Here is an 8,467-nt window from a genome sequence, read left to right as displayed (position 1 = left end):
TTGGGAAAGAATGAAAAGATAAACCCTTTTCAAGCTTATTCTCTTGCCGGTCGTGCGATCTAACATTGCAGCCGACCACACAGCTGGCACACACAACCATGGCTGTTGTGTGTGCCTTCGCTCCCTTTTCACTTGCGCTAGACCCCCAAAATGGCGGATCGGGCCAAAATCCTTTCCACGCCCACCCCCGTGACATCACGCTCCAAAGCCCTATATCTCTCCCCCACCTGCAAAGTGAGTTCCTGGAGAGAGGAGACCTCCTGCAAAGATGTAACAGCCTCCCCCACCAGTTGAAGAGCCCCTCAGGTGGCTCCCTACCCCCACACCAGTCACAACAGCGAAGGTGGGACCAAACTATGACCCCCCACCCCCACTAGGTGATGGAGCTGATCAAAGGAGCCCAGAGCAATTGATCTGATGTGGTGGCAGAGGCTGTATCAAGACTAATGTAATCTATTAGATCATTTCTATATTGGTTAGAATTAAGATTATTTTTATTTTTCCAGTTCATGAGGACTGTTTTCTTGGCAATGCATAGGGCAGTAAAACCATATGGGCTATATTCGTTTCTGTAGTGACATAATCTGAGCTGCCCAACAAGCACATTAAAGGGGAAGTTGGAATGTTACATTTCAGACACTTTGATAAGTCTTCACATATCTTGCGCCAAAACTTCTGAACTGGTGGACAGAACCAAAGTGCGTGGATATAATTGTCCGATGTATTGGTTTGACATTGTGAGCAGTTGTTGGAAGACGTAAAGCCCATCTTGAACATCCGATGACCTGTATAGTGCACTCTATGTAGTATTTTGTATTGAATTAATTGAAGACTGGAATTTCTAATTAAATGAAAGGTTTTTATCCATATCTGAGACCAGAAGTTTTGGTCTACGTTAATTGATAAATCCGCTTCCCATTTTGAAATAGGAAGTGATATTGATTCATCTGTTTTAGAAAGCATTCTGTATATTTTAGAAAGTAATTTGGGGGTTTTAAGGGTAAGAAATTGTACCACACTTGATGGTGTTTGTAGTTCAACTTGACCCGGTTTAAATTTCTTTTTTAATATGGATTTAATGTGTTGATATTCTAAAAATCTTTTCTTGTTGATCCCATATTGTGTAACTAGTCTGACAAATGGAATAAATTCTGTTCCTTCTAATATATGTGAAGTATTTGATTCCTTTATAACTCCAGTCTGGAAAGTTTATCATATTATTGTTTTGTAATATGTCAGGGTTGTTCAAGCGCTTCAGGGTCTATGAAGCGCCTTGAGGCGACTTTTGTTGTGATTTGGCGCTATATAAATAAAACTGAATTGAATTGAATTGAATTGTTCCAGAAAGTTGTACATTTGCATGGGATTAATGAAGACGCCGTCAATTTTAGAAACTCCCACCATGCTGTCAGAGAAGAGGTGATGTTGACACTTTTAAAGCATTCATGTCGTTTGATGTTTGAGCTGATAAATGGTAGGTCTGAAATCTCTAGATTATTGCAAAGTGCTTGTTCTACATCTAGCCAAAGTTCATCTAAGAAGGTATGTTTTAGCCATCCTGAGATAAATTGAAGCCTGTTGGCTAAGAAGTAGTGCTGAAAGTTAGGTAGATCTAATCCTCCTTTATCCTTGGTCTTTTGTAGTGTTTTTAAGCTTATACGTGGGGGTTTATCTTTCCAAAGGAATTTAGACATATATGAATCTAGAGATCTGAACCAATCTTGTGGCGGTTTAGTTGGGATCATTGAGAATAAATAATTTATTTTTAGTAAGACCATCATTTTTATAGCGGGAACCCTTCCCATGAGTGATATGGGTAGACATTTCCATCTAGGCAGATCACCTTCTACTTTCTTTAAAAGTGGGATATGGTTTAATTTAGTTAAATCTGCAAGCTTGGGAGAAACATTAATACCTAAATATTTTATATTTCCAGATTGCAGTGGTGTAGAAGAAGAGTTATGGAAGGAGCAATTAATTGGAAGGACTGTAGATTTTGACCAGTTAATTGAGTAATCTGATATTCTTGCGAAAGATTTTATCAATGCAATTACCCCAGAGAGATTGGTTTGTGAGTTTTGGAGAAAAAGTAACACATCATCCGCATAAAGGCTGATTTTATGTTCCACGTTCTTGCATTTTATGCCATTAATTACTGTATTCTGTCTAATTGCTGCTGCTAGTGGTTCAATAAAAATTGACGACTCTGTTTTAGTTTCCCCTTGTGTTGTGGAAATAAATAAGTGATTGATGAGTTTTTGCTTCACTTGAAACTGTTTTTAAAAGGATTACAACCAGGCCAGCATAATAGTGCTAATTAAGCCAGCACAATAGTGATTTTGTTTCACGTGAAGATTTTTTCTAGTTGTTTTTTCAATTCAATTATATCTCTAAATTCTGTGCAGTTTAATCTACCAAAAGGATATTGCTAAATTGTGAAGGTACTGCTGGATATCAGTACTCAGTCATGTTATTAATTAAGGTAATTTAGATGGTTTGCAGGTGTTAGCATAGGACAAGTGCCAAATTATAACAACAGTTGCCTCAAGGCATTTTATATTGTAAAGTGAAGACCATAATAATATGGTCTTCACCTTACAATATAGAAAAAACAGAAAACCTCAACAAACAGGTGACCCCCTATAAGCAAGCACTTTAGTGACAGTGGTAAGGAAAAACTTTCTTTTAACAGGAAGAAACTTTGGCACAACCAGGCTCAGGGAGGGGAAAGGCATCAGCTGTGTGAATGGGGGTGAGGGAAGGTAGACAGTATTAAGATAAGCTGTAGATTAAATGCACAGTGGTGTATAAACTGGAAGTTTATAAGAAGAGGGAGCCTCTTTTTCTGTTTCTTATTGTCTTTGATTTTTTAAATTTTAATTGCAATGTTTTTACTTATCTGTTTCTCCTAATTTTGTTTTATTGGATTAGCTTATTATTTTTCTCCCCTTTCCTCTATAGCTTATTTTTGAGTTTGTTTCAACTAACCTGGTGAGTGCTGAGTGAGTTCTGTGAGCTGCAGGAAGAAAAAAAAACAGAGACCCACCATAACAACACCCAGTGGAGTTCATTTAACACAACTTACAGTATGTTGAGTCAGCCGCCATGGCTTGGCTTAAAGCAGTGAGACCAAAAAGAATAAAACTCTCCAACATGAGGAAAAGTCTTTGAACAGAAATACAGAGTAAAGGGTTTTTAAAATAGACATGCTGGGTTTAGACTAAAGTTAGATTGACATATTTTTTTACAGATTCTATTTTACTACAGTGTTTTATAACAAAAATAATTCATGCCCATAAGCATAGGTTGAAAAGTAGTCTTCATAATAATAATAATAATCTAAACTAACAGGCCTGCTAACTCAGTGTGTCTAGCTGTTATAATTTGACCACAGGTCAAGTTTATAGGAGTTCCTGAAAGTTGCGCCTAATTTGACGCACTCAGTCCTCAAATTGGACAATTGGACCATATTTTCCCTGCGCACAGAGCCCCTTACTTATCCACACACATCATAATATAAGAAGGCGTTAATAAAATTTGACCAGTCTGAAGCATTCAATTCAATTCAATTCAATTTTATTTATATAGCGCCAAATCACAACAAAAGTCGCCTCAAGGCGCTTTATATTGTACAGTAGTTAGCACAATAATAAATACAGAGAAAAACCCAACAATCATATGACCCCCTATGAGCAAGCACTTTGGCGACAGTGGGAAGGAAAAACTCCCTTTTAACAGGAAGAAGCCTCCGGCAGAACCAGGCTCAGGGAGGGGCGGCCATCTGCTGCGACCGGTTGGGGTGAAAGAAGGAAAACAGGATGAAAGACATGCTGTGGAAGAGAGACAGAGATTAATAACAGTTATGATTCGATGCAGAGAGGTCTATTAGCACATAGTGAGTGAGAAAGGTGACTGGAAGGGAAAAACTCAATGCATCATGGGAATCCCCGGCAGCCTACGTCTATTGCAGCATAACTAAGGGAGGATTCAGGGTCACCTGGTCCAGCCCTAACTATATGCTTTAGCAAAAAGGAAAGTTTTAAGCCTAATCTTGAAAGTAGAGATAGTGTCTGTCTCCCGAATCCAAACTGGAAGTTGGTTCCACAGAAGAGGGGCCTGAAAACTGAAGGCTCTGCCTCCCATTCTACTTTTAAATACTCTAGGAACAACAAGTAGGCCTGCAGAGCGAGAGCGAAGTGCTCTAATAGGGTGATATGGTACTACAAGGTCATTAAGATATGATGGGGCCTGATTATTTAAGACCTTGTATGTGAGGAGCAGGACTTTGAATTCAATTCTGGATTTAACAGGAAGCCAATGAAGGGAAGCCAAAACAGGAGAAATATGCTCTCTCTTTCTAGTCCCTGTCAGTACCCTTGCTGCAGCATTTTGGATTAGCTGAAGGCTTTTCAGCAAGTTTTTAGGACATCCTGATAATAAAGAATTACAGTAGTCCAGCCTGGAAGTAATAAATGCATGAACTAGTTTTTCAGCATCACTCTGAGACAGGATATTTCTAATTTTAGAGATGTTGCGCAAATGGAAGAAAGCAGTCTTACATATTTGTTTAATATGTGCGTTGAAGGACATGTCCTGGTCAAAAATGACTCCAAGGTTCCTCACAGCATTACTGGAGGCCAAGGTAATGCCATCCAGAGTAAGAATCTGCTTAGATACCAAATTTCTAAGATTTTCAGGGCCGAGTACAATAACCTCAGTTTTATCTGAATTAAGAAGCAGAAAGTTAGCGGCCATCCAGGTCTTTATGTCTTTAAGACATTCCTGCAGTTTAGCTAATTGGTCTGTGATACCTGGCTTCATGGATAGATAGAGCTGCGTGTCATCTGCATAGCAGTGAAAATTTATGCTATGTCTTCTAATGATGCTACCTAGGGGAAGCATGTATAATGTAAATAGAATTGGTCCTAGCACTGAACCCTGTGGAACACCATAATTGACCTTAGTGTCTGAAGAGGACTCTCCATTTACATGTACAAATTGGAGTCTATTAGATAGATATGATACAAACCACTGCAGTGCAGTACCTGTAATACCTACAGCATGTTCTAATCGCTCTAATAGGATATTATGGTCAACAGTATCGAATGCAGCACTGAGGTCTAGCAGGACAAGCACAGAGATGAGTCCACTGTCAGAGGCCATAAGAAGATCATTTGTAACCTTCACTAAAGCTGTTTCTGTGCTGTGCTGAGCTCTGAAACCTGACTGAAACGCTTCAAATAAGCCATTCCTCTGCAGATGATCTGTTAGCTGTTTGACAACTACTCTTTCAAGGATTTTTGATATGAAAGGAAGGTTGGAGATTGGCCTATAATTAGCTAAGACAGTTGGGTCTAGAGATGGCTTTTTAAGTAAAGGTTTAACTACAGCCACCTTGAAGGCCTGTGGTACATAGCCGATTATTAGAGATAGGTTGATCATATTTAAGATTGAAGAATTAATTAATGGCAGGACTTCTTTGAGCAGTTTTGTAGGAATGGGGTCTAAAAGACACGTTGATGGTTTGGAGGAATTAATTATTGAAGTTAACTCAGAAAGATCAATTGGAGAAAAAGAGTCTAACTTAACATTGATGGTACTAAAAGTAGTTGTAGACGATATTACATCAGTGGGATGATTATTGGTAATTTTTTCTCTAATGATAAAAATTTTATTTGTGAAGAAGTTCATGAAGTCATTACTAGTTAACGTTAAAGGGATTGTTGGCTCAGTAGAGCTCTCACTTTTTGTCAGTCTGGCTACAGTGCTGAAGAGAAACCTGGGGTTGTTCTTATTTTCTTCAATCAGTGACGAATAGTAAGATGTTCTGGCTTTGCGGAGGGCTTTCTTATAAAGCAGCAAACTATTTCTCCAGGCTAAATGATGATCCTCTAAATTTGTGACACGCCATTTCCTCTCCAGCTTTCGAGTTATCTGCTTTAGGCTACGTGTTTGAGAATTATACCACGGAGTCAGGGACTTTGGATTTGAGGCCTTAGTTTTCACAGGAGCTACAGTATCCAGAGTCGTACGTAGTGAGGAGGTAAAATTATTAACAAGATAATCAACCTCTGTTGGAGTAGCGTTCAGGTAGCTGCTCTGCTCTATGTTGGTACAGGGCATTGAAGATGATAACAGTGGGTGGATTATATTCTTAAACTTAGTTACAGCACTTTCAGAAAGACATCTACTTTGATAAAGTCTACTCTCCACTGCTGTGTAATCAATTATTGTAAATATAAATGTTATCAGGAAATGATCAGACAGCAGAGGGTTTTCAGGAAACACTGTTAAATGTTCAGTTTCTATGCCATACGTTAAAACAAGATCTAGAGTGTGATTAAAGTGGTGGGTGGGTTCTTTTACATTTTGAGAGAAGCCAATTGAGTCTAATAACAGATTAAATGCAATGTTGAGGCTGTCATTTTTAGCATCTACATGGATGTTAAAATCACCCACAATAATTATTTTATCTGAGCTGAGCACTAAATCAGATAAAAAGTCTGAGAAATCAGAGAGAAACTCTGTGTAAGGCCCAGGTGGACGATAGATGATAACAAGTAAGACTGGTTTCTGAGTTTTACAGCTGGGGTGGACGAGGCTAAGCATCAGGCTTTCAAATGAATTAAAAGTCTGTCTTGGTCTTTCGTTAATTAATAGGCTGGTGTGAAAAATTGCTGCCACACCGCCCCCTCGGCCTGTGCTTCGAGGTTTCTGGTAGTTAGAATGACTCGGGGGTGTTGATTCATTTAAACTAACATACTCATCCTGCTGCAACCAGGTTTCTGTAAGGCAGAGTAAATCGATTTGTTGATCAATTATTAAGTCATGTACTAACAGAGACTTGGAGGAGAGAGACCTAATATTTAATAATCCACATTTCACTGTTTTACTCTTTGGTTCAGATGTGGATACTGTATTGTTCTTTCTTTGTGATTTTTTATGTTTAAGTTGTTTATTGCTGGTTTTTGGTTTGTTTTTTGTCTTTTTGGGAGCTGACACAGTCTCAATGGAGATGGGTTTTTGGGGGGGTAGCAGGAGGAGAGAAGCTGCAGAGAGGCGTGTAAGACTGCAACTCTGCTTCCTGGTGCCAACTCTGGATAGTCATATTTTGGGGGGTTTAATAAATTTGTCCATATTTCTAGAAATGAGAGCTGCTCCATCCAAAGTGGGATGGATGCCCTCTCTCCTAACAAGACCAGGTTTCCTCCAGAAGGTTTGCCAATTATCTATGAAGCCCACGTCGTTTCTGGGACACCACTCAGACAGCCAGCAATTTAAGGAGAACATGCGGCTAAACATGTCACTCCTGGTTTGATTGGGGAGGGGACCAGAGAAAACTACAGAGTCCGACATTGTTTTGGCAAAGTTACACACCGATTCAATACTGATTTTAGTGACCTCCGATTGGCGTAACCGGGTGTCATTACTGCCGACGTGAATTATGATCTTATTGTATTTACGTTTACCCTTAGCCAGCAGTTTTAAATTTCCTTCAATGTCGCCTGCTCTGGCCCCTGGAAGACAATTGACTATGGTTGCCGGTGTCTCTAGCTTCACATGTCTGAGAACAGAATCACCAATTACCAGAGTTTGACCCCCGGCGGGTGTGTCGCCGAGTGGGGAAAAACGGTTAGACACATGAACAGGTTGGTGGTGTACCTGGGGCTTCTGTTTAAGACTATGCTTCCTCCTCACCGTCACCCAGCCGCCCTCTTTCCCCAGCTGCTTGGGGTCTGCCGGGGAACAGCTAGCGGGGCCTACGCTATCTTCGGCTGCACCAGCTACAGGGGCCTGGCTAGCTACGGGTGAATGAAGGGTGCGAAGCCGAGTCTCCAATTCAGTAATCCTGGCCTCCAGAGCTGCAAATATACTACATTTGTTACATGTATCATTACTGCTAAAGGAGGCCGAGGAGTAACTAAACATCTGACACAATGAGCAGGAAAGTGCAGGAGGGACAGGTGAAGTAGCCATGGTGCTAACGAGTCGGCTACGAGCTAAGCTAAGCTAGCGAAACAGTAAAGAGACAGTGAGTGAATACTTTGGCTATAAATTAGGTAGTGAGTACACAGAAAGGGTGATTCAGATGAAGCACGTTAAGATTATACTATGAAAAAGGGATGTATCAAAAGATTTAAGTTAAATTGCTAAGCAGAAACGCTACTCAGAAACACCACTGTGTTTGAGCAGGAACAGGAAGTGATACTCTACCACAAAGCGAGCGAACACCAAGTGACAGCGCCACCAAGAGTCAGGAGCATCATTGTATATCCAGCAGTTCCACAAAACAAGATATTTCAGTCTGGACCATACTGGTAGATTGACTGATATTGTCCAAGACAGAGACTTGGTACTAGAATGGTTAAAAGAAGCTCAAACAATCCAAACTCCATTTCTTCAAATAGACCCCAAAGTAAAAACAATAGCAACTATCGCCTCCTGTAGTGGATGAGTCAGACACGAA

The sequence above is a fragment of the Oreochromis niloticus genome, linkage group LG9 (assembly GCF_001858045.2).
Source record: "Oreochromis niloticus isolate F11D_XX linkage group LG9, O_niloticus_UMD_NMBU, whole genome shotgun sequence".
Classification (NCBI taxonomy): Eukaryota; Metazoa; Chordata; class Actinopteri; order Cichliformes; family Cichlidae; genus Oreochromis; species Oreochromis niloticus.
Note: the sequence above shows the minus strand (reverse complement) of the source record.